Consider the following 27,547-nt stretch of genomic DNA (forward strand, 5'->3'; position numbering starts at 1 on the left):
TTTTTTTTTTTGCCTTTTTCACCTCAAGAGGAAGGCAGTTTTAAACCAGATTTTGTTTTAAAGTAAAACAAGGATTATCTAAATAACATCTCTGATAATGGTCTGTCTCTAAGAACTTTAACAATAAATCAAGCACTGTGAGCTTCTTATAAAACTGCAGTTAACTCATGGTGTTGTGAATGCCAAATTAATATTTCTTAGTATTCAGCAAGAGCAATATAGTACACAAGTTAAGATCACAGACAGTTGGGTCAAGTACTACCACAAATCACTGCAACAGCAAGTTAATAAAATTTAAATAAATGCAAGTAGATCTATATGTATGAGCATACACACACACACAGTTGTTATAGATGAGTTTTCAGAAAAAACGTATGGAAATTTTCACGTTTCTGAAGCTAACATGAAGCCAGATGCAGAGCTCTGGAAAACTTCACCCCATCCAAGGAACACAAGATGTTGGTGAAGATACACAAGCTCACGGGGCTAATGTCTTCCACTTACATGGATAAAAGATCTAGTGACAAGAGTTTTGGGAACCCAAGAATCTGCTTGTCTTTAACTCAAATAAGATTGCAGACACTTGCCATCCCTCCATATAGATAGCTGGCAAACATGCTTACACCTTTAAAAATAAAATTTCAATTGCTATGTTTTCTCTTAAACTGTGCTGAAGCAGTAACTCACGCAGTTGCAGGGCAAGTGCTAACTAACTTCCTTTGATATCAATACCACAGGCAGAGGAATGATACAAGTAAACCTAGGGAATAATTACTGCTGTTTTTCTCCTATTTTTCCTCTCCTAATTTAAATATAGTCCTGATGAGCACAAAAGCGTTAATCTGTGAAAGGGTTTTGTGTTTTTTTTTTTTTTTTACTAAATTAGTAAAAAATAAAAAAGGTCAGTTTGGACTCGTTATGTGTTGAAGTACATGGAAATGAAGATATTACTAACAACAGGGGGTGTTGCACCATTCATATCACAAAGGTTACATTTTGCTTTCACATCCCAGCCATTTCACATTATAAATCCTGTCAAAGCTTGCTTAGCATACTGGCCTCAGAAAACCAAGACACGCCACAGTGGATTTCACTAAGGTATTATTGTGTCAAAAATGCTGGTAAATATGCTTGTTACCAGCATCTTTGCTATGGGGAGGGGTAGGTTTTTACTCCTACAAAATATGCCAATCTACTTAAAAGGCCTGGAGTGCATTTTGACTAAAAGTATTAACAGCCCACAGTTGTGCTCTCCTTCTCTGTTTGTTCACCTTTAACCCTTTTTCCCTGAGGCAAATTTCACATCTCATAGCGGTAATCTTATTTAATAACCAGTTACATTTATGAATGTGTGGTCTTGTTGGAATGAGACTGCCTCATTAAATACTTGCCACTGCATCAAGCAATGACAGTTTTGTATTCAACTTTTAAAATTAAGTTTGCACTTTGCTCAATTGGACATACTTATTAAGTGTTCAACTGCTTTACAGGTTCCAGATGATCAAAGGCAGGAGACATTGGCATGCCTACTAGACTCAGAAAGAACTTTTGCAAAATCTGCCTTTTCATTTTGGCTATTACTGAATTGCAGTAGCTGAAAGGAAAAAAGCTGACTTCTTTTAGAAAATGTGTGGACCAATACCTCATGAGCATCTGGATAACAGCAAGTATTCTAGTTAACCACATCAAAACAACTAGATTTCAGACAAACATTACTCTTTTTCAAAGATCAAATATGGTTAAATTACTTGAAACGTAGCACACTGTAGTCTTCAAAAAATGTTATTTTTAATTAAAAACTAGTATTTGTATCCTTGCCTTGCTATCAACTCACAGAGAATAGAATAAATCTTTTTACTAGCCATTAATATAGCAATGAATTGGAGAGTGGGGAAATTCCTAATAAAAAATGCTATTCTGAAAGAAGGAATCCTTCATTTCTTTACATGTGACATTGCCAGCTTCCATTGCTCTTCCTATTCTAATCACAATGAGGACTAGTGTAATGCATGTATTTGTCTCCCACTACCACACACACTTGTTTGCTTCCTAAGAGACACTTATAGGATTAAATTAGGACCTTGTCCAAGGCTTTTGTATTATGTATCATCTGAAAGAAAATAAACATTTGTGTGGGAGCACATACATGCAAAAGTAATCATGTCTAAATCCCTCCCCCTCCTGTTCTTAGAAAAAAAGACAAATTTCTAGTACCACAAAAACAACCACTAGGAACCTAAGATCTGATTTTTAGTACTTCTGCCCTTCAACCCATGAATCCCTATGGCTACTACATGAACAGATACAGCAGGTCGCAGGGGAAATTGTCCAGGTGGGCCCCAAATATCTCAGTGAAGGAGACTTCATGACCACACTGGGCAGATGTTCAGTGCTCTGTCACCCCAATAGTCGATATTCATGTTCTCGTATTTATGAACTGTAAATTTAGAAGTGTTTGTAATCATTACAGTTGAAGCTAATTTAAATCTCAGCTTCTCCAATAGTGCAAAGTGCTGCAGAAAGAACAGATGCACATGCAAAATCATGAATATATGCAAAAAAAAAATAAAATTAACCATTAAATACCATACTGAAAGTACAGACTCTACCAGCTTCTAAGCCATAAACTGAACAGGGAACCTTGACTGCAAACTATGAAGTATGAGAAGGGTGACATTAAGTATTCATGTATGCAATTTACTTCCTCCACAACAGGTCTAAAAACCATGCCAGGTGTGCGCAGTAAGCCTTGAACTATAGTTCAGTCACTCAAACAAAATGCACTGCAGAGAAAACATTGTTTTAAAAAGTTTGCAAGACACAATCACTCAGAATAATTAACCTTGGAAAATGGTCTGAACAAAAACAATCAATTGTTATTGCAAAGGAAAAATTTCGAGTTTGACATTTTTGAGTGGAAGGTACATTTTAATACTAGTAATTGTATAAACTGACGTGTCACTTAAATAGCTAATTCCTAGCTTGGGTTGAATTCTCACAAAACACTCTCTGAACTATTTGATTCTACCTATGAAGAGGTAAATAAAGCAGGCAGACAACAACAAAATAAGCAAAGCATAACTATTTTTGTTACAAGTTTTGCAAGACTAAATATATTCAAAGCTAGATGTATACGAATGTAAATTAAAGCAGCAAATTTAGCTGTAAATAGAGGATCTCAATCAATTCAATACTCTTCATACTTGTCAAGGAAGAGCCCATTTAACCAGAAGCATTCAAACCAAAGAATACTTCATACATAAGAAATGAAGCTTCCCAAGCAGTAACATCCTACCTGACTTACAGATTCTGAAACATTACTGCAAAGTGCACGGCCTGACACAAGTTCCCATCACAAAAAGTGACAGCGTACGTCGAAAAAGACATCCATATTTAAGAACCTGAGGCCTGAAGCTTAATCAAAGTGATATCTACTTAAAACACTCCCCCACGAAGTGCTTCCATAATTACGACACATGAAAGGCCTTAACTGTAAGTTGAAACAAAACTGTCTTTAGGTTTTCCTTATTTTATCATTAGAGATCTAACACCTGACAAGTTAAGGTTTCTACTACTTGATAGAAGGGGTTCCTGAAACAATATTGTTCCAATTTCCATACAAATTTAGTTTGAAACAGTGAATAAAAGTGTACTTGCCTAATAAACTTGAATGAAATTTTCCATTTCTTAGCATAATAGGAAAGCACAAAAACCAGGAATCAGAATAAATGCATATTCAAGCAACAGTGCTAGAATTGTTCACTTACATTCTCCAGATTAGGAAGGAGCAATGCCAAAACTACCATGTAAACATTACTGTTAGTAGCAAATAATCAAACAGGCACAATTGTGTTCTGATTTACAGCTAACTCAATGGCAGACAGCATTACTAGAGTATATGTCTGAGGACAGGATGCACCAAACAACTCAGCATTTAACAAAGATACATTGTTGTTAAGTTTATAAATAGAAGAATTGTTAATATTGCTAAACAGTTGTTCCAGCAGATTAAGGAACCTGTTCTGTAATTAGTGACCCTGGGCTGAATTACTAGTGCTGGTGTTTAAACAACCAAAAACAACCTTAAGCATATAATAGCTTGGCTGGTTTAAGTCAATAGATAAACAAGTGCTGTAAACGCACTACAGAGAATCCTGTATTTTAAGTGTGTTGTCAGATTTTAAAGGAAATAGGCTGACTTGCATCCAGGAAAGAAATGAACATCCATACTAAGCTTTACTTTGCAGCAAAACATACAAACAAAAAAGACCAAAGACTTCATTTAACATAACATTATGTTAAATAAAATGTTTTCAAAGACTCCTAATTGCACTGACACTTCTTCCTATTTCTGAAGGATAAATGGCTTCCTAGCCCACTAAACAATCAGAGCCATCAACTAAGGATTTCTTCACGATTCTACACACTTAAAATAATACCTTGGCAGTTGGCTGTTAAATACAATTACTAAGTTTTGCAGTCTCTCTCAATCTCTTCCCTAGCTCATCAGCAACATATTTTTCCCTGATTTCAGTTGCTCAAATCAATTCACTCAATCAACAGATACTGCTTTTCCTTGTACTGAAAAGCATACATTTTCAGTCTTCATTCTCAACGTTCCAACACTCAAAATTCAAGTGTGGATGGGAATATCAGCACCCTCAAAAAATACCTTTACTCTTTTCAGATGGCAGGGTGGTGGTGCGGTCCTTGTTCTGCTGACTCTGTTAAAAATGATTAACAGACATATGACCCAAAAATAGCTGCTACAATGGTCAACAGAACTCTTAAGTTACATGGCTACATCAGGGGTTTTCTAATGGTGGTCAGTGCCCTTAATTGTAAAGGCAATTACTATCTATGGGATCTTCCTTGAAGTTTTCCAACATTATGTAATGGTTTTAAAAGTATAAATCAAACCCTCTTTAGAGTTTACTTCTCCCACAAGGAGAGGCTGAGAAACCTGGGCCTGAATGGACAGTAGCAGAGAAAGCTCAGGGCTATTTCAGTATCTGTAAAGACTCGAAGAGTGTTGGACCACATAGCCCCCAGAGGTCCCGTTCAGCATAAACCATTCTGCAGCAACTGAAAACATGCATTTCAAGCACTTATTCTGTTTATTACAAGCATCCACTTAATTGACAAGTTAAAAAAATTCGATTTTGACTGATTAAAGTCCAGATAATACAGACTCCAAGTTCAACTGTTTGTGCAGTCTTCGTTGTTTTATGAGCTACCTAGCAAACCTCCTGCTGCTTCTCCCAAAGATCTTGCAAAGAGTAGCTCAAGGCAGGGAACAACTTCAACTGGAACTGCTGTTTGCTCACACTCCTGGCAATACTACCAGGTTATTCTCTAAAATACCTAATTAACAAAAAGTAGAAAGCAAAATATTCAACTGCCCTTTTTCTCTTCACAATCATGAGGCTAAGAACCTCAATTTATCTGCTGCTGATTTCCAAGGCCCAAATCTCTCTAGCACCAAAGTCAAAACAATCTCCCACAGACCTATTAGTAATATTACCATGATGAGGACTGAAATGATGATGATTTATCTGGGACATAAGAACACAACATCCTGTTTCATTATGTAGTTTACACTTTGGCAGATAACAAAAGCGTAGATTAAATGCATGTAAGAAATACACAAATCACATTAGGCTGATGAGATTTTAAATAATGAGTTAAAAAAAAATATTCCATTAGCTCTAATTGAATCTCAAAACATGAAAGACCTAGAAATTCAAACTTCAGAGAATACTTAAAGGACATCTTTGCCGCAGAAGCTTTCTTTCAAAGACAACCTGCATCATTAACCATATTGCTATTCACCGAAGTTTTGTTGAAATTTAGGATAAAACTAGCTAATGATCTCCTGATCAGGAATTACTCTTTGTGGTTTTATCCTTGTCCTAACCTACAACCTGCCTGCAAGAAGGCTCCTTAGCTCCACTCCTGAAGCACAGCCTTAAGTTTAAGTTTATACAAAAACACCATTTTGGGCTTTACTGTTTTAAACCAAATCAGAATGCTTCAAACTAAAAGCATTATGTAAGGCAATATTTTTCATTAATACTACTGCTTCTTTATTTGACAATTGCTCTGCATATCTCAAAAAAACCTCAAATATTCTGCTTGTTTCAAAGTAGTTAAGAGTGCCTAAATTCCTTTTCAGTTGTTTCTCTGGCACACAACCACTTGAATAGCTTTCTTCAATGTTTAAAAGATGCTGTACGTATTGATAAACAGCAGAGGGTTACACTACACTATGAATAGATATGTTTTAATCTGCAGCCTTTGAGCGTCCAACATCAATGATGGGCTGCATTAGAAAAGTATACACACACAAGATTGCGATGCTTTCATACGTTGGCACACTGAGATAAGTTTCAGGCTTACCACTGAAAACATTAAACAATATACCTGCAAATTGTTTGGCCCTTGTAAATCAGCTTCTCTTCTTGAGACATAGATCTGTTGGAGTGTATCCAAAGAAGGGCCACAAAAACAATCCATGGAATGGAACACCTATCTTATGAGGACAAGCTGAGAAGCTCTCTTCAGCCTAGAAAACAGACGGCTCTGGGGAGACCTGATAGTATTTTCAGTATCTCCAGGTGCGCTACAGAAAAGGGGACAGACTTTTTAGCAGGGTCTGTGGTGACAGAACAAGGGGAAACATCTCAAAAAAGCTCAAAGAGGGTAGATTACATTAGGTATAAGGAAAAGGTCTTTTACAGTAAGGGTGGTAAGGTACTGGAACAGGTTGCCTAGTGATGCAGTTGATACCCCATCCCTGGAGAATTTCAAGGTAAGGATCAGGCCCCAGGCAGCCCCATCTGGCTGTAGCGTCCCTGTTCACTGCAGGGGAGTTGGACTAGATGGCCTTCAGAGGTCCCCCTTCCAACTCAAAGGATTCTACAATTCCATGATTCCTCCCCTCCTATGCTTGTTCAGCAACTTAAAGAGAGATGGGTTGGCCCACAATAGAGCTTTCTACCTGCTATAGCAATGCTTAAACATCACAATTTTCAGCAGTTGTTCTGAGAAGCTCCTTATTGAAAGAAATTAACATGTACCCTGAGAGTGAACTACTTTTAAGCTAAAATTACTACTTTTAGGCCAAGAAACAGTCCCCACTCCCTAGTGCTGCTCATGGGAGAGAAGTAGGACAGGGTTCTATTCTAAGAACTTAAGTCTGATTTAACTTTCTTGTTGGTTTTTGAGCATCAACCATTACACTCTCACATATCAGCTACATTTTTAATTTTCAATAGATACAGCAGCTTGCAATCAGTGCAATTACATTTGTGCATCCATTTTGATAACTTACACAGTCACACCACACTTATACTATGAAGACATACCCCCTAATCTCCTTTGTCAGTACGCTCATGTTTAGTTCCCACAACATTCAAACTTATTCTAGAAAAAAAATGTAGTAGATAACACATTATTTCATAAGATTGCTCTATAGAACTCATCTCAATTAAGACACTGCAATATCTGTGGAAACATGAATTAGTTTCTTGAATGACCGTGGGGAAATTGAACTGAAACCATGCATTTAGTGGAATTAATAACTTGCTTTGTTCACACCAAGTCTCTACTCTGAATATTTCTATTTGATTCTAAGCTTGCAGCACATTCCTCAAGATATGGATGGGAAAGACCAGAAACAAACTGATTCCAACCAACACTCACTTAAATTATTTCCAGTCAAAGAAACAGCTAACAATCATACAGAAAACATAGCCACAACTTTCCCATTATGTGCAGTTTCAGCACTTGGTATCATAAATGTAAGTAACAGGTGGTGAGAAAGAAGTTTACTTATCACTGTCGAGCTCCTCTTTCCTTCTCCTGAGCTTTGCTCACACGATCCATTCCACTCAATTGCTCACACAAGTTTCTAAGTAGAAAGTAAGAGGTCCTATTTGTGTTGTAACAAGCCAAAGCTTTAATTACTTCAGCAGTGCAAATTTCAGGAAAAGCTCTGTTAACTCTGAGCATACTGATTTCTGTACACTTCTACAAGGATAGTTCACAAAAAACAATGTTTCCACATTAACTTCAGCTATTTGTTTAAAGACAAAAAATATATTCACACGGGGCATGTGTATCTTCAAATAACAAATTGATATACAATGCGCAGCAAAGTCCCTTATAAAGGAATAGCATACACTATCTTTCACTCAAACATATTCCTTGAGGAACTATCAGGTGTAGATAAAACTATGAAAAACTAAGCAAACAAAATGGGCATTTCAGTTCGTTATACTGAGACTCGTCAGTTCAGTGGAATCTTTCTTTTTGCAAGAAAGCGTATACAGATATCTTTACTGAATTATCTCAGTTTTTACAATACTGCAGGCCTTCCTTGTTATTCAGTTTCCAGTAAAATCTATCTTCTTAAATACACGCATTTACTACTCTTCAAAACAGTTAAGTTTCTTCAGTTCACTTCAACACAAGAAGTGACAGCGGCTCTAAATCAAAAGCATCAGATATAATCTCTTCCCAGACTTAAAGAGGATATTCTACTCTTCTTTCAACAATGAAAAGAATTAAATTGAGAAAGAACACACACCCAGGATCAGAAGTGATTCATTTTAAAACTTCTTTTTAAGAAAAATCCAGAAAAGTTCCAGCCTAACCCAAATTTGCTAAAGAATATTAAATTTATTTCGTAATTATACGAGAGCTGATTCTCTAGTGAAGCTCAAATCAAATCCACTACCTAAGAAAATGAAACATAAGTTCTTATGAAATAGTCTTTATATTGCAAATTATAGAGTAACTGTTAAAACACAATGGGTTTCATTCATTTCTTAGTATAACAGCAAACACTGTTGGAACATTTCATAGTGAAAGACTGAATCTAAATCAAATGTTTTTAGTGAAATTTATCTACAGGCTCCAGGTGAGAAGCAAAGAGAGAACTGCAGTCTTAAGGATTTGATTTTCTTGTTAAAGAAAGGATTTTGCAGACTTCCTAGTGTCATAAATACGCTGAAGTTGAAATATCAGATGATACCTTCAAAATGTGCTACTTAATTCGGAAAAATAGAGTTTGTATTTTAGTGTTAAAGCACATTCTCTAACAGACCACATCAATTTGAGAAAATTCTGTTGCCAAGGTAACTAGACAGAAACTACTGAAAACACTTCAGACAACGCTATAGATTTTTAATTAGTGGGGGCAGTGTAGTTATCCTGCACAAAGCAAATGATATAGTAGCCAAAACCAGACAAGTTATTGTTCTTTCATAATTTATACTAAAAGCAGATCAACTCTGTTTAAGTACAGGTTAAGGATTACAACTTTTAGTATAATCTAATTAAGAAAAAAAATCAACTGTACTGCTAAAGAGGAATGTAGTAGGTAATCTCAGACAGAGAGGATGAGCTGTTAGCTCCTGTGTAAAAGACAGAAGAGGCCATGACAGCTGCTATGAGCAATAAACCATTACCTCTACCCAGTCCACCATTCTGAGTATCTCAGTTAAGAATATAGGTTCTAAGTTTGCCTTTTCAAACTATTTCCTATAAACTCACTCAAACAAGTTTTACTCATATATCCCTTAGTCTAAACTTGAAAATTATCTTTGTGTACTCAGTAATTCTATAATTTGGAAACCATGCTTGGAAGATAGATATCTTTCCGATAATCTTTTGGCAACACTACTCAGGTATTTGAAAACAGAAGGGAAAAAGTAAAAATCACTACTGAGCTAAGTAAAAAAAAAGTTGATTTTACTTCATTTATTTTCTTAAGTATCAGTTTGAGAGATACAGGGTCCCTTCCTCAAGATATCAATCCTTCCAGTCTTAAGTGACTTAAACATGTACAACTCAAGGTTGTTGCATATGCTTATCCCACAGCTGAATACATCCATCGTCAAGACAAGAAAGGACAGAGTTCTACAACAAAAGCATAATTCAACATTTCTTGAAAACTTCCTGTTAATGCATGTATAATCAATGAATGTTAAGATGTTGTAATTATGAAGCAAATAAGAGAGTTAGGCAAAGCAGATTATAATAACAAAAAGAGAATAGATAGCTTACCCATATCCTGGGCTCGCTTATGAAACCCCAGCAGAGTGGATCTCCCAGAAGAGATCCTTCCCCACTGGCAGTCAGCCCTTAATGTGTTCAGGAGAGGTGGAGCCAGGCTCCATCCCTTCTTGCAGCACAGGTGAATTGCCTTCACCTGTGCTCCCATGGCTGACTCATGGCTCACCTGAGGCAAGCAATCAGAAATGCAGGCCATGATTCAGCAGTTCCCATACAATACGATAACAAACCCCCAGGGAATATTATTTCAAGTATACAAATCAGTGTAGATGCCAAAATATCTTAAGCATAATATAAATACATTTTAAAACAAGATCAAGAGACAATTTTCTTCATAGCAATCATTCTATGAAATTAAATCAGAATTTAAGGTTTACAAATATGGTCCACATCTCAGGTCAGATGGAGAAGCTAATTTAACAGCTCACAAAACACCATGCTTTACTGGGTGACTGTTGCACATGCATTTATTGTATGTCGATGGGGCAAGCATTCAGTTTGCCAGCAAAATGAAAACCACAATGATCAAGACTGACAGCAAGAACACAGCAGTAAGTGATGGGAAAGTAGGGTTTCCACTTTAGGACAAAAGCTATTCCCCAGCCCATTACTCTGCCCTTGAAGACAAACCACAACATGAAGAAGAAAGCAGTTTTCATTTACAAATTCACATACAGCTCTCTATAGTGATGGCTTGGAAACAAAATGCTAGAAACCAACTATAGCTTTTTTGTGCTCAAAAGTTTGCTTATTTTCTTGTTAATTATATCAGATAATGCTTGTCCAACAGAACTTCCCCTTGCTTATACTCCTGGATTACCACAACTGCATGCATTCCTAAACTTTTCTTTCCCAAATTATTATGACAAATTAGTGTAGCTTTTTTTCCAATCATATTTAGCAAGTATGAATATAACTGGAAATGACAATATGCATTAACAGTACTACACTTTTTTTTTTTCCCCTCTCCTTGCCAACTGCTGATATTAAAACCCTAAAACATTTAATATGATTCAGTCTCAGTAACTATAATAAATTTTATATCTGAGTAAGGTTTCTAAGAAAGCTGGCCATGAACTTCAGACTGGTTTCCCAAAACAGATTGGTATGCTAAAATCATGCAACAGTGGTACACAAATGCCCTAATGGTTCTAGTAAGGCACTTTGGGCCTATACTTCATAGAAGCAAGGACTCACAAGACAAAGTGTGATTTTTTTTTTTTTTTTTTGCACAAGAGCAGTAAAGAGGGCTACACACTGGAAAGTAATTCCATCTATATAAAGATTAAGGAAATTAAGCTCACCATGCTTTCCTACCCCAATTTGATACATTTATAAATTAACACTGAAGCATCAGATGCTCTTACCTGACACTGTTCAAGTCCAAATGCTTTTTTCCAGTTAATTTGCAAGGAAGTTTGTACCTAACTAGTTCAATGATGGGGACATATTACCTAGGGCAGACACCCGCACACCTAAGGCACTACCACACAACAAAAGCAAATACACTTTAAGGATTATAAGAAACTGTATTCCCAGGGTGAATCTGAATTTTTGTCTAACTCCAAGTTAAGACGAACTATAAACTCATCTAGTAAAGCAACAAGCTAATATTTGAAACATGGCCTAGAAAGACAATGGAGCATACTAAGAACCAGGATCTTGAAGCAATGTATGAAGAGTGCCTAAAACACCCATGAAGGTCACATCCTACTATCAAGGCTGACTAGCTTGCATAATTTCTAAACTCCACAGCCATGTCCAACTCAAATGTGAAAAACTGTAAATTATTCTTTAAAGATCTTTTACTAAGGCAGCAAGTGGGGGCGGGGAGGGAGGAGGGAAGATATACCTACTCTTGCTATGTATTCTCCACAGAAAAAAATTCTTCCAATTAAAACAAACAATAAATACCTGTTCTGAATATAAGGTCCATTCTGCTCATGAAATTGAAATAGGTGCTTAATTGGTTAAAAATTTGTCTAGGAAAGTACATTCATTTTACTGTTTTCTTTTCAATCTTTGTGAAAATAATTTTAAGTAGTAAAAAAAACAAAACAGAATAAACAAAGTAGATACATTCTGTCCTGAAAACAACAGGAAAGCATCATGCTCAGAAAAGCAGTCACTTTTACATCTTAGAACATGTGCATACACATTCACATGAGTACACAAAGGCAATAATGAAGCGAAAGTCTTCCCCCCTCTCCCCCCCACACTGTGGCACACTCGCTACTCTGGCATCAGATTGTCTTCCCAAACTATAGTACCAGGCTAGCTTCCCATCCTGATCTGCTCTCTTCTTACGTTAACCTCATCCCATTGGTCAAGCTTCCAGCCAACATAACCTTACACTGCATTAACTTTTCCCAATAGACCGCTTGTGACAAGCTTCAAAGCATCACAAGCACTGTCAAACATTTTTCTCTTCAACCTTCAATACTCAACAGCAACCAACCTGAACTGGAACAAACATCTTTCTGTTACCACTTCAACATCTTAATTTCCTGAGATGCAGTGATTTACATGCACTGCTGTCTGCTCACCTGCTTCCTGTGCAGATAGTTGAGTTCAACTGTAATCTCTAGATATTGGCAAGCAGCAGACAGAAAATAGCACAGTCTATGATCCAAACCAGAAGGGACTCATGCTGAATTAGACCATGAATTATCAAATTATTTCTTAAACTCCTTGGTTTAAGATGTTCACAGTGGCTTAATTTACCATACATGGTATATCCTAAGGCACAGCATATAACCCATCACCCCAAAATACTTAAGTGTGGAAAAGCAAGAAAGTGTACAGGCAGCAATTCAAACTGGCCAATTCCCCCGTCCTCTCTTACTAAAGGAATAATGAAAAAGGTTACAAAAAAAAAAAGCATTAAGAAACCACAAGACATCAGCAATCAATTCACCACAAAAAAAGTACAAGGCAGCAAAACATTTACATTTCAGCTATTGCACTGCAACCTCTGAAATAGTTCATATGAATTGCCCAATTCCTTAGTTTTTGCATCAACATAAATTTACTGGCTTAACTACATTGGCAGAACTCTGTAGCCCATTCAAAGACCCTCATAGTGGAAGTAACGTAAGTAACAAAAGGATAAGGGCTCTATAAAGCAATCCAGCCTTGCAAGACTGTACTGTAAAAAGATACATATCACATCCATAATTAGGAGCATTATTTTCACCAACAACCTTTATGGTAACAGATACCCATAACGAGGAAAAAGAAAGGGGATTCTCCAGTAGGAGCAGCAGCTCATGGAAGATGAGGAAACAGACGAGGGGTGCAGTCACTGAAAAAGTTTGATTATTGACCAAAATTTACAGAATTTAAGCTACACTATTTCACAGTTGTACTCATCAGCTGTGCTTGTCAGCTCATCAGCAGAGCAGGAATACAGCAAAAAGACTTACCCTTACCAGATCATTATAAAAAAAATGAAAATATGAAATATTTACCTTAGTAGCAGGCAATTTGATTATATACTGAAAGAAACAAAACTAGAAGACCAACATACAGCCAGTGTGAGAGAAAAATAGTTGCACTGAATATACTAATTGTGCTATCCCCTAGCACTTCTGTAAACACAATCAGTGCAGCACAGTTGGAGTTCGCAGCCAACTGAGTTTTCAGTTCATGATGATTCCAAATCATTGTGTTGAAGTTCAATGTAATCTTTGCTTGCTTTCTCTTTATTTTTAATTCTCTTTGCATCATCATTCATATTCATACTTCTCACTTACCTGCTGTCTAAAAAAAGAGAGTGATAATGTGTATAATTTTGGTTCAGCCTAATTAAAAATTGTGCTCAAAGTTTCCTATTGACTTAATAGGAATGTGGATGTAAGTGTTCTTAAGGGAAGAAATGAACATTATTAAAGTCTCAATGTATTAAAAAAAATGTGTAGCTTGCCTATTATATGCAGAAAACCCATTGAGAAATGCACAGATCCAGATGCATACAGAAGTTTTTTTGTATATTCAGATCACACTGAAGGAAGAGACCACAAAACCACTACACTATGCTGTAATGCCAACAATATACCATTACAATAAAACCTATGCAATAGAACAGAATAAAAAGAAACTATACATACATAAATATTATTGTGCTCTTGATACCCAATATGCCAATGCTTTGTGTCAGCACAACTGATCTACAGTTTATGCCTTTTTGTTTATCCTCAAACAAATCCTTTCATGGCAGATCTAAATCACAAGCACCTCATCCCTTGCACTCTCAATAGGACTGTAATATGCAGTTTGTTCACTATAAAAAAAATTATTTAAGAAAAAAATGTTTACTGCCACCAGGCAACCTGCAAACAAATTTACTCTGGGACAAATTCTATATTCTGTGCAGCTCACTAGTTATAAAAAAGGAGCACTCCATAGAAATTATTTCAGTGGAATTCCTAAAGCTATTTTTACTTTTTTTATCCTATGGGAAATACTGTCATAATTGGAGATACACTGGAAACAACCAATTAACCCACTGAAGTCAGCCTTTTAGTCTGACAGCATTACTACCCTTGAGGGCTGCCATTCCTACACTGTCAGCAGAAGACACAGTAATGCAGTAGATGTTTCATACATGCTCAGATAAAACAAATGTAGCAACATAGTAAGTAAGTTGGAAACTCCCTCCTGTAAAACTGCCTCTGAAAATATTGTCAAAGCATCTATTCTCATTCCAGTGCTTCAGTTAAATCAGCCAGAATCCACCTGACAAACAGGAAAACAGCAGTGAACAGGAGGGAGCTGATATCATGTATTTTCAGTGACTGAGACACTGTAAAAAATTGCTTCCTGCATTACTTTTTGTGAAAAAAAAAAGCTGCAGAAAATAATGACACTCCTGATTTGCGCTGAATCATATGAAAGCAAGGAAAGGTTACTTTTCTTATTCTCACAATGTTTGTCATGCTCAAATCTAAGAAAATAGGCACATGCATTTCAAGCACTACTGCTTAGAATAATTCTCATTATTACTATAATATAATCAATTAATAGTAAGAATTATCCTTATTATTACCTTTAGGACGTATTCATCACTTACTGGATCACAGAGCAGCAGCAGCAAGGAGTGATGGAAACACTTCTGGAAGAAAAAATATAAAATATTATTTTATGGTACCAAGATATTTGCAACATTAGCACTATTAGATTTAGTTTTGTATCTTGAAATGAATGCTCTAGTTACACATTGACATAAAGCTGAGCTAAATGAAGCGTGAGATTACAGATCAGTATTCCCTCCTTACTACTTAAATTCACCTACATCCAAAAGATCTCTTCTTACCATCTAAACATCAATACTTTGTTTTGCAGATAGGGAGATTGAGATGCTGAGCAGTGTGGTTTACCATCTTTGAAGAGCAAGCAGATCAGTAAAACAAGTTTTACACTGAATCTAAGCTTAATTCAGACAGTGTTACTTAGACTTCCAAAGCTCTTGTGCCAGGATTGCACAAATAACTTCACTGCTAGAAGAGGAGAAATTACAAGGTGTCAAGCTCATGAACACTTGGATGTTTTTATCTATCTGAAAAATCCTCTCTATCTGCAAGTTATCAAAACAAAGAGTCTGAAATTGTTGTCATAACTAGCAAGATAACAGTAAAACATTCTTTCCGAGTTTCAACCTAATACAGAAAGGTTGGATATATCTGTTTGTTTTGCTTAAAGGTGTTAGGCAGGTGATCATTTTCTTCTTCATTCTGTTCTACACCTGTGTGTACAGCAATGTCATCTAAGTAACTCCATGACTGAAGGGAAAAATAATCAATGTTTCCACTAATGTTTTAATCTTCTGTTTATTCAGCTTTGGAATTTTTGGTGGCACTCAGGCAATTTTTTCAGTTTTACTGTGAGCTTTGAAGCAACTCCTATCAGTATAACGTGTAACATTCAGGAGGATTGAATTCAGTCAGGAAACAGATGTAGCAGACTAGAATGTGTTTCTACACAATTATAAAAACCTGATGAACTGAATCTCCAAAACACTGTGAATTCCAGGTAATCTGAAAAACCTAAACATACTTAAAATCCAATGACATTAACTAGAACCACACAACAGCACTTGAGCAAGAATGCTCTAAAAAAAAAAAAAAAGTGCTAAAAGAACAATATGCAACATCATGCAACAAGATGACTGCGACCAGTACCCAGAGACCATCAAGTCACATCAGAGATGCTGTAGTCACCATTCAGCTCAGATGTGTTGTATTTACATTTCAGCACAATTGTACCATGAGGAAGGACAAAGTGCTCAAGTTATTTCAGTTTTAATTTCCTTGCAGCCAAGCTGAAGTCTTTAACATTAATACAGCTGAAACAACACTCTTGATTAAGGGAAGGAAAAAAAAGTCAAACAAGATAAACTGGGTTGACATTTAACTTCAATTTAGTTAACATTTTAAATTTTTGTCTAAATTTCTAACAGTATTATCAAAGGCAAACAATCAAGGCGTAACAGCTCTTCTCTGTATAGATGAGTGAGTACAGAGGAGTGAGATGAGTTTAGATGTGCTGAAAGCTTGAATATACCTCTAAGTTGCTTTAAGACCTTTACAGCATCCACACACCTTGAAATAGTTTCGAATGAATACTCGAAAAAACATTGTTTGTATTATCCAAAAACATCAAGTTACTATAATTATAGAATACATCAAGCTTAAAGTTAAACCAGCTAAAAGCTGCAGAAAAGGAAACTCATCTGAAGACAAGAGCATGTTAATTAAGATAAACTAAAATGTTAATCAAATGGTCTCTAGAAAGCTAGAAACATGAATCAGCATGTAACTTTTCACTCCTTTCCCCCCCTCCCCCCCAAAAAAATTACAAGGAATTATGTCCTGACCTGCTTGAATACAGCCAGTGCAGCATACAGCAGTGCACTGCCCTGACAGAGAGCTTTGACTTACTGGTGTATTATCTTGCAACAGTTTAGAAATGAGCTACTACGTGGAAAAGTATCTGTGTGAATATCTGTGTGTATCTGGAGCCAGAAAACCTTCTGTTTTCAGCAGGTATTCACCTGCTGAAAACAGAAGGTTTTCTGGCTCCAGATACAATATATTAAAAGCAGTACATCATTTGACACCACAGATGTCTTTTTAAGAGGGTCCAAAAAACCCACTTTGAAGTATCATAAAAGGTTTAATCAACACATAAGAAAGGAAAGGCTTCTGCTGATCTTCTCCACCCCAAATATATTAGATTTCACTCTTAAGATAAAATGCTAATTGATATAACACAATAAGCAGTACACTATTTTGTTTCAAAAAACGCAAAGCAGTCAAAATGTACCTACTAAATCAAACCATTCTGAACTGCTTTGCAAAGCCACAACCCTAAGCAGAGACAGATCAGCTAAATTAAGGCATTTAGATAACTTTTTTTTTTTTACCAGTTTTTACCATTTTATAAGTAGGATTATTATTTATCCTGTAGTCAAATCTCCATGCGAGACAACAACCAAATTTTAGTTTTCATGTTATAAATGTTAACAATTCTACAAACACATTTCTTCAAAAATTGTATCTTGTTGACATGCCAAGTCTCTTATAGTACAGCTACTGGAAAGAATGTGGGGTTGTATCCTCAGTCATCGTAAATCACTGACACTTTAAAGGAACCAAATCAATGCTCAACTACAGTTTGAATATATACTGTTCATTACTGAATGTGTACAGGTAGAAAAGCTTTGAAAAAATACTGAATATAATGGCCCTGTCCTTCATTTTAGGATTGCATTTTCACGATAACTATTGAAAACTGTCTTTCCCTTTGCATTTTCTCTCCTCCATTGGTAGCAATTATGGGTGATTTTATGTCTGTTTATAGAAGATTGTAATTGAGATAGAAAACATACTTAATTGATGTAGGTATTTGTTGTGCTAGGGACTTGATTGCTGACTCTGAAGTTGATTGAGAATACCCTTCCTAATGACAGGCTTCAGAGTTCATACATTTGAAACAACAGGAGAAAGTATTTCCATCTTTTCACCAACATTTGCTTAGGAAAAAAAGACACAATGTAAACACAGCAGTGGACCAAACTCCTTAGCATCACCACTGCTTGTCCTATTCCTCCTTACTGCCCCACTTGCAATACCCCCAAGTTCAGAATACCTGCAAGAGTTTTTGTCGTCAGAATACAATAGGGCCCTACATAAGTACCAATAAACAGCAAGGTATGTGAAGGCAGACATCATGAATGCAAACTAGAGCCAGAGGGTTGATAGAATCACGAAACCATAGAATATCTCAAACTGAAACAGACCCACACAGATCACCAAGTTGAACCCCTGGCTCCATAGAGGACCACCCAAAATCAATCCCTATGTTTGAGAGCATAATCCAAGTGTTGCTTGAACCCCAGCATCTTGGTGCTGTGGCCACTGCCCTTGGGAGTGGTCTGACAACTCACTGGTGAAAGACCAGAGCTACTATGGATCAGCAATAATTTTGCAGGGCTGAAGTCTATGTGTCCAAAGAAAATTCAGATAAAATGACAGAACGTGTTTCCTCAGCAATTTGCAGCACATCAATTCCTTGTTCTTTAATGATGGAAGCAATTATAAACTTGTATTTAGAATATGACATTGCTTAAATATGTGACTACAGAAAGAACCATAGAATTATGAAAACTGTGTGATAAAAACATAGCAAAACATGATCTATGGTCATCTTGGTTTAAGAAACCAATAAACAGACATCTGAATTTCAAAGAATAACTAAATTAAGAAAGCACAAGCATACTTCATACACTATTTTCCAATGCAAAAAGTACTTTTTACAGCATTTAGCATACCAACAGAGTTGCTTCTTCATTTTAGAATTTTTAAGAGTAGGTTTTGGAGGACTTCTGATTATTAACACTTAATCACTCAAAGAGCAAACAAATCACTAAAGACTATTTGTATACCACAACATGCAATAGGAAGAGGTTTCAGAAGTCAACTTAATGCAAGCTTCCCAACCTGAGGAACATCCTTTGAAAACACCTGCATGGATTCTTCAAGTGCAAAAACAGAGTACTGCCTTACAAGACTCAGCTCTGAACTCCTCCCAGTGCTATGTCTTTTTTCGTACTGCAGAAATCCACCTATCAACACTGTCAGAGCGATAACATTCAGATGCTGTATATGGATGTGTACTACTGGAAAGAAATCCTACTTTAACACCAGTTCCTTCACTGGGGATCTGTTGGAGGCAGATGGAAGCTCCCACTTAAGAAAAAAAACATTACTGCCTCTACTAAAGCAGTACTCTGAAGTGTTCTTTCCTAGTAACTTTTCTTAGGTAGAATTCTGCCACAACTGTAACATTTTCTATTAGGACTCATTTTCTATTTCCACATCAAATGTCTTCTCCACTTTCTCCTTTCCTAGCTCACACCTTGAGTATACAACCCAGCACACAACCTTCCTGTCTTACCTCCCCTTTGTATTGGGGACAAACTCAAACACAGTCTTCTTCAATCCAGAAAATCCATTTACCCATTAGAGCACTCATACAGGAGGCTTCCTTATTTATTTTTCCAGTATTTATCCAGTTGCCACATCAATAATTAGCATATTCTTTTCTTCCCCTACATCAAATACCAACCAAATTGTCATGTGGAAAAGTTCAAGCTTCAACTTAAGCACTGTTATTTAGAGCAATGGAAGGCCTGAATGAGCCCAGCATCAATGACAAAGGTTACCACAGACAGCATCTGTCAGACAGCGCCAGGAAGTAGCCTTCTTGCATACTACAGCTTCCCTGAATTCTATTTCAGGAAACACAGTACGTATTTCAAAACATTCTGATGTCACACTAAAATCCTAGAATTCAGGAAGATGCAACAAAACCAGGAGAGCACTCAATGGACAGCCACTGCTGTATCATTTCTTATCTTGTCATGGCCACCGGAGGCTGTAATATGGCCTCACCACAGAAAATGTGTCAGTGTCAGAAGCACAGCCAACTTCCACAACTAATACAATTTTGTGTTAAGACCATCTATCCACTGCAACCCCTTTTTCCTCCTCACAAGTATAGGCTAGGAACACCTTCAATGTTATTTTTACCCCTATATTGCATTTGTCATTTAGTCATAACAATGTTATGTCGTGCAAACCCATATGCTGGACAACAGACACTATGAGAATATATTTCAGCTTCCACCTTCATGTTTTATGCTTTATCAGTACAAATTTATGTTGTTTTCTATGAAGGCATACTCAGTAAGTCTTAACAGCTGAAACAAACCTGCTGAAAGTCATTTAAACAACATCCAAGGTGTTCTGACAACCTCTTAATAGGAACTAGCAGCTCAGGAAGGCCTTGTCTGAAATACACACAATTACAAGTACTGCTTCCTGACTTCTGGTCATCATATCTTTCTTCTTGAAGCTATACCAAAGACAACCCTCTAAGCAAAATAACACCTTCAAAGTAATAAGTAGAACTCAAACTCTTGGAAAATTCTAGCCCAAAAAGATGAGAACATGAACTTCACAGAACCTGTCAGACATCATTTCAAGTGCTCTGAAGGTCTCAGCCTTTAATACTAGTAAGTACCTGTTTCTTGGTACATTTCTACCTTCTGGTCTGAAGTAGAGGAGCCAAGAGCAACAATCAATCATTACTCTCACTAGTTTTCATAAACCTGTAAAACATACTGCCAAGAAGCTTTCTCAGAGACAGCAAAGATCTTAAGCTATTTCAGAAGTGAACATACTTCTGTTCCCATTTCAGAACTAATGCATACTATTTATAAACATTCAGAAGGAAAAAGTAGCATTTCCAGTGGACAAAGGGATAAGTAATTGGCTAAAAAATATCTACTACAGTCTTCGTAGGAAAGCATCTAACTCTAAGAATGTGACGTACTACTGCAGTAAAATTAAAACTAGAGAGTATTTTATTATTCTCTTAAACTATTTGCTCCTTATCTCCCTTAAAAGACTTAAATAATTCACAAATTCAAAGTTCTTTCATCTTCTGTAGAAATAGAGAACATTTTCTTAGTGACTCAGCTTATTTTGGAAAGATGTCTTTCCCTTAGAAAAATAACTGAAATCATTTTTTCACACAATTTCTTTTGGAGATAATAAAAAAAGTTGACACATCTTCAGCAGAAGACACAGTGCAACAGCATCTGGTGATCTGTCCTGTTTGTTAGCGCAATGCTGTAACACAATGAAAAGTGCAGCAGCAACAGTATAGTAGCAAAGTCCTAGACCGCAGTATGTGAGGATTTGCTCAAATGCAGTAACAGCAGGCACAGAAACAAAGAAAAGAATCTGCTTACCCTTGGAAGGCCCCCGGTGGGTAGAGATCTCCAGCAAGACACCCTTGCCTCCACTGCCAACCCTCAAATGAGATTTGGGAAGGGGTGGACCCTGGCATCACCCCTCCTGGTCATTCAGGTTCATTGCACACACCTGAGCCCTCCTGGGTTGGCCCTGCCTTCCCCCCAGGTGCTTAATCACTGCTTCAGGCCATGACTTAGCATTTCTTCCACAGTTTATAACACATCTTGCCAGTGGTTCCACCACTAATTAACATGTTTCTCCTCCCACATGTAAAAGCCAAGATGGTTACACTTTGAAAGAGCACAACATAAATTACCCTGAGTTGTAAATTCCCTGCAAGAATCACATTCAACTCATGTTTCTACACAGGACCACTCAAAAATAGAATCTTAAGCCTAAGAACATTCCCCAAACACTTCCTGAAATCCAGCAGGTCAAGTCTGTGTCCTCTTCATCCCTCTGACTACCCAACACCTTGCTCTTCTCCAGAGCAGAGGTTCTCAAAACAGGACTGTGTAGTTGATCATAAAAATCAGTCTGTGGCTTCTAGTACATCCTGTGAAAGTACCAGTATTTACAAGCTCTGCACAGAAGCAAAATGGTTTGTAACTTCTAGGCAGAATAGTTATCATGTTATTATGGTCATGGTCACCAAGACCTTCCATCAAACTTTCAGATATTAAATTTAACGAAAGATGACAAAATGAAGGAGAAGATCCACTTTGCAAAGAACAAGTGCTTCAGTAACATAGGTTACCAAAGCCCTCAAATACACAGCTAAAAACCATTCAGTAATCACCAGATAGTCCACATACATTTTACAGTCTCATCAAGTGTCAGAGGAAAGCTTTTTATTACACCATTACTGCAGGCTCTAACTCCAGTTCCTTCAATCAAGCCACTCACATAATCCTTGGATTCAATCTTCCTTAATTTACAATGCTTAATTGTATCAGCTACACTGCTCTTTTGAATGCAGCATGTTTATCCGTGATAGCTAACTGAAATCAAGTTATCTAGAAGATCCATGAATAGTAAGGAAACATTAGGAGAAAACAGTACTTTTCATTAAGAGTAATTAGCTTTAAAACACAAGGATTCAAAGGAAAGATTTACAATCTTATCGGCTAAATACTGAGAAAGCCCTAGATGTGAGGAAAAAAAAAAAAAAAGAGTTCGTGCTAAACTATAAAGAGATTTGTGCAACCTGCCTACACACAAAGAAGCAAACTTCAGCCACCTAAGAGACTGAAGAGCCATGTTCTATGAAATACACAAGTAGATCCCAGGCAGTTAACAAGAAATACATTGAGAATTCAAAAGGACCCATAGCAAAACATGAGGTCAGGGTCTCACATACAGCAATATTAACGCTGAACTGCATCAATATCCTAAACTTAAGTAAAACACCTCAAAAGATTACTCACTCTTAAACCATAGCAGCAGCAGCTCAGTCGTGCAGAAACGGAGAACACGTTGCAACTTGCAATCTGGGAGTACTAATAGCAGTCTTAAGTGCCTTCAGCTGGGGCAGCAGCTGTCTCAGGGGGGGTGGACAAGTCTCACTAGCCATATAAGGTATGGCTTTAAAACGCCTTCTCGCACCGTTTGTACTTTAAAAGAAGCCATATCTTTTTCTCTAGCTCTTAGAAAAAAATGCACTTTAAGGAAGACTCCTTCACACACATACACCAGATCTGCTATTACTGAAATCAGCAGTAAGTTCCATAAGTCAAGTTTATAAACGCTGGACGTGATGCCTGAAGTTTAGAAACTTATGTTAGATAATTTCGACCACATAAGTGTGATAAAAACAGCCTTAAAGTGGGTCTCACAGTTACAATTCCCAGAAAAGCAGCAGCATCAATCCACCAAGCGAACCTAGGACAACCCTAACTTCAAAGCAAAGACTAGATGGAAGTGATCCAATTAATTGCAATTGTGTGAAATGAGCAGAAATAAAGCCTTGTCAACATTAACCTGATTCTGAAATACTTCAATCCTAAACAATTTTGAGCTAAACATGCCAATTCAAAAAGACACCCATGCCAAAAAAAGCTGACTTCCACCATGCTGCAGCAATTCAACCTAGCCTGAAAAGCACTGCTTATACAAACTAATCATAAGTGAGAAAAGCTTGAGAACATACTTAAAGGAGAACCTAACAGTCTGTGAGACCTATAGGTGCATATGCAATTGCATGTTTCAAAACTAATTTGTACACAAGAAATATCTGAGTAACAGTCTTAAGCAGCTCACTTGTGAAACAATACTTTTTACTTTGGAGACTACAGGACGAAAAAAAACTGGGAGGTGGAACTTCTGAAAAGATGATTGGTTGAGCAACAGAGAAGACTGAAGAGGAAAAGGTCATACTTCACTACTGCCTTCACATTTTCAAGAATATTGTTGCCAAGACAGGTAAATCAAATAAAATGAGCATAAAAAATAAACAAAACCTGGAGAGTTCAACTTCAAAGCCTAACAAAAAAATGAGCAGTTATAGTACAATGGAAAGTTATTCTGTGTGGTTTCATCTTTTTATTTTTTTTTCTTCCTGTTTTTCTTTGCTTTTTCCAATGGAAATTAACCTGTGGATCTGAAACGAACTATTGGCAACACCTGATCAAAGTGAGTCACAAGGCCACGCACAGCTGGGGGGCTGGAACTAGATGATTGTTAAGGTCCCTTTCAGCACAAACTATTCTACAGTTCTATGAACAAAGTTCAACACCAGAGGATCGCTAAGAATAGAAAGTAAAGGCTCTGGGTCCCCAATCTTTTTATTATTTAGATTGTGCAGGATTACACCTTACAGGGATTTTCACCCAAGAAACTGCAAGAGAGAATAAATTAATGTATCCTTTTCAAGGCAAGCACTGTTATCCTCATTCTGACAAAGGACAAAACACTGCACAGAATGATAAAGGGCTATTCATAAGCATACAATATTTACATAATACGCGATAATGATGAGTTTTATCATACTTCAGTGAGTGCCTGGTTTGCACAGTCATAAACCTATCTGAAAATACAGCTCTAGTGTATGTGTACTGTTGAGTCACAGCCTGAACCACTGGTTGATCACTTGGGGGAAAGAGAGTCAGCTCTGGCAGCACAGGTGAAGGCAATTCAGCTGTGTAACCAGGAGTGGAGCGTCTGCACCTCTCTTTGACCTCATTTAAGGGCTGACTGCCACTATGAAAGGACCTCTGGTTGGAGATCCCTCCCTTGTGGAGTTTTTCCTGTGAGATCCTAGATTCCTAGATCTTTGGAGACAGGTGAGCGTTCCTTTCCTATTTGTCCCTTTTGCCATTCCACTCCTGTATTGCTTTTCCACTGTGCTAATCTTTCTGACTGTAACACGTAGTTCTTAGACTCCTCCCATTCTTACTGCTTTGCTTCACACAGACCTAACTGAAAGTAATGTGGACTTAAGTTTTCAGAGACAAAAATCACTGAGGCTGGAATTCAAAACATCTCAACCTAGGCTCTCAAAACTGAGGAAATGAAGATACTATCATCTTGTTTCTTATGAGGAAGAGGCTCTCAAGTACTCAATTGCTGTAAACATCATGATCGCTATCAAATAATCTAATACTCTTGTTTGTCAGTTCAGGCTTAATGAAAGAAAAATGATGCAGAAACAGACAACTGGCCATCTCACAGATAACAGCATGCACACATGAAGTACCTGCCAACTTATCAGAAATGTAGTTAAAGCACCAGAGAAGACAAACATGAATAACTTATCCTCCTCATGAAAAAATGATATTGCAATTCTAGCAACTGTCTTTCTTTGAAAAGGCTGTATTTATGAAACATACAACTTAAAACTAGTGCTCCAACTCTTAGCTGTCACTGACATATGTATTGTTGCACCTAAGCCTGCACGGCTTTATTTCTTCACCTCTAATAGTTACAATCTTTGAAATGAGCCAACTACAAGACTAAACCCCTCTATGAACCATAACAATTTTCCAATTTTTTTTTTTTTGAATGTACATACTTTCACTGTAAGATTTTAAGGAAAAAAAAAAGTGAAACAAAGTGCAATCATCTGCCATTCAAATTTAACCCCAAAGAATACAGCACAGGAATATTAAGGGTATTTCATCATTCCTACAAAGTTGCTTCAGGTTTCTAACTGAAAAAAATATCATACCAAAGTGAAACATTAGTTAATGTTATTATTTATAAGCAGGCAGCAGAAATATGCTGTGGAAGACCACTAGCACCCAAAACCTTCCAGAGAGATCACAAAGCATGAGATACAGATTACATAATTTCTGACCCCATGACAATCTCCATAGTTTCACAGTACACTTGTAATAGTCAAAAAAGTCAGAATTGCCTGCTTAGATCAATGAAGAACAAAGATTAAGAGGGTTTCCATACAGTAGACCAACATTCTAACAATCAAGTTATTGAACATTAGCTAAGTAAATCCCCTCTCAACCTCAATTTCCATCTCAGAGCTGAAGTCTTTATACATCAAAGTTCATTTAAAAGTAGAAAAACCTTTTCAACCAAGTAGTTAAAAGATTTAACATTTTTTAATGAAAACAGTATATTTGTCTGATCTTCATCCACAATCCAGCTTGAATAATCAGAAGCAGGTCACAACTCAAGTTCTCCAAACATTCTTTTTAGCATCTTTCATCTACTTCCTTTATTGGTAACTTCACCCACTTGAGTATTTTTCTGAACCTTTCCTAGCCTAGATGAAGCTGTTCTAGGCTAGAGAATCTTCAGAGATCATTGTGGCTGCATGTTTTGCAATGTTCTCATCTCAGTTTCTTAGATTCCAGAGTGATTGCTGTGGTTCATATCCATTACATTCTCTTCATTTGGGTTAGAGCATTGCCAGAGTTTAACTTGTATATATACATTGTGAAGGCAGTTCAACCCAAGCATCTACCTTCCTTTGCCATACCAATATTCCCTAAAAATTGTAGAAACCATCATGAATGCAGTTTCCACTCACACAGACAAAAAGCATCAGCTAGTATTTTTTAAATGTGGACAGAGCACAAGATGGCCTAAAAGCTGCATATGCTATATACCCAGTACGTCAATTCTATAGTTATTTCTATGCATAAACAACTGAAAATATTGTTACAATTCCAGCTGTCACAGAAGTTACTAATCTAGTCTCCTCCTTAATCTAAAACCACATAACTACCCCTGCTTCACCTCTCTTCACATTTGAAGAGAACATCAAATAGACATCTACAGATCTGGACAGATTGCATAGGAAAACGTCTGCAGGGCTGACTGCAGCAAACAACAACAAACAAGAAACCATATCCAAATAGCAGGTGGCTGCATCATTGTGATTGGACCATCAGTGTAGGAAATGCTGTGGTGACCAGAATGGAGTATTGCTTTATAAGCAGAGCAGAGTAACATTCTAGTAGCACATTTTAACCCTTTCAGGTACTGCCACAATGTAATTAGAAGTGATTGCTACCTGAAAGCAAACACAGAACACCAGGCTGTGGTTATGTTTCAACCATTGCAAGTACTTTTCTGAAGTACTAAAGCTTGCTATTGAATGAGCTTCCTTTTTACTACTAGTTCATCCTACCTTCAAGCAGGCAGTATGTACAAAAACTTCTTTCCCCTTCCCTCCCATGCTTCTCCCATTAAGATCAGTCACAGAGGTACAGTTCAAGGCACAGAGAATAGAGAAATAATCCTGTAACATATTTGGTGTGGGTAAATTGCTCTACAGCCCTTCAAAGATCACAACAGACCTTTATGTAAGAGCAGTACTACAAGATTTGAGTTCATCATCCACCTTCAGATTACTGTTACAGGGAGCTCTTTTCTCAGTAATGCATAATGTTGCATAAGTCATGTTGGGTCTGAATCTGGCTCATTGTGTTCTGGAGTTTAACATTGTGTGTCTATAAGCATACAAATAAAATTATTTCGTTAGCATATTTGTACACATGGCAAATGATTAATCCTATTTTGTAATGAATAGCTTGGCTCAACTGTTATGCTACACTTATTTTTGTATGAAGTTACTTACTAAGAAGCACAATGTTTCATTAAATGTGTCTTAATTTGAAGCCTACCCACAGTACAAGAAATTAAGCTGGTAATTTCTGTCGAAAATTTTTCTCTTAAATGATCTT

At 36.9% G+C, this 27,547-nt stretch overlaps 1 long non-coding RNA gene across 2 annotated transcripts in view; it reads right to left on the reverse strand.

Annotated features, from left to right (window-relative positions):
• Nucleotides 1–27,547, reverse strand: part of LOC122180351 — a 112,964-nt gene that overhangs the window by 74,620 nt on the left and 10,797 nt on the right. Inside the window, exons 2-3 of one of the 2 annotated variants that reach the window (XR_006179020.1) lie at nt 19,080–19,204; nt 15,162–15,193 (exon numbers count right to left, since the gene is read on the reverse strand). This is a non-coding gene — a long non-coding RNA (uncharacterized LOC122180351). Of the gene's footprint in view, nt 1–15,127; nt 15,194–19,079; nt 19,205–27,547 lie in introns of those variants that run through there. The other variant, XR_006179021.1, reaches the window with a different exon arrangement.

This window comes from Lagopus leucura, unplaced genomic scaffold (genome assembly GCF_019238085.1).
Source record: "Lagopus leucura isolate 7727_CA_CO unplaced genomic scaffold, USGS_WTPT01 Super-Scaffold_100004, whole genome shotgun sequence".
Classification (NCBI taxonomy): Eukaryota; Metazoa; Chordata; class Aves; order Galliformes; family Phasianidae; genus Lagopus; species Lagopus leucura.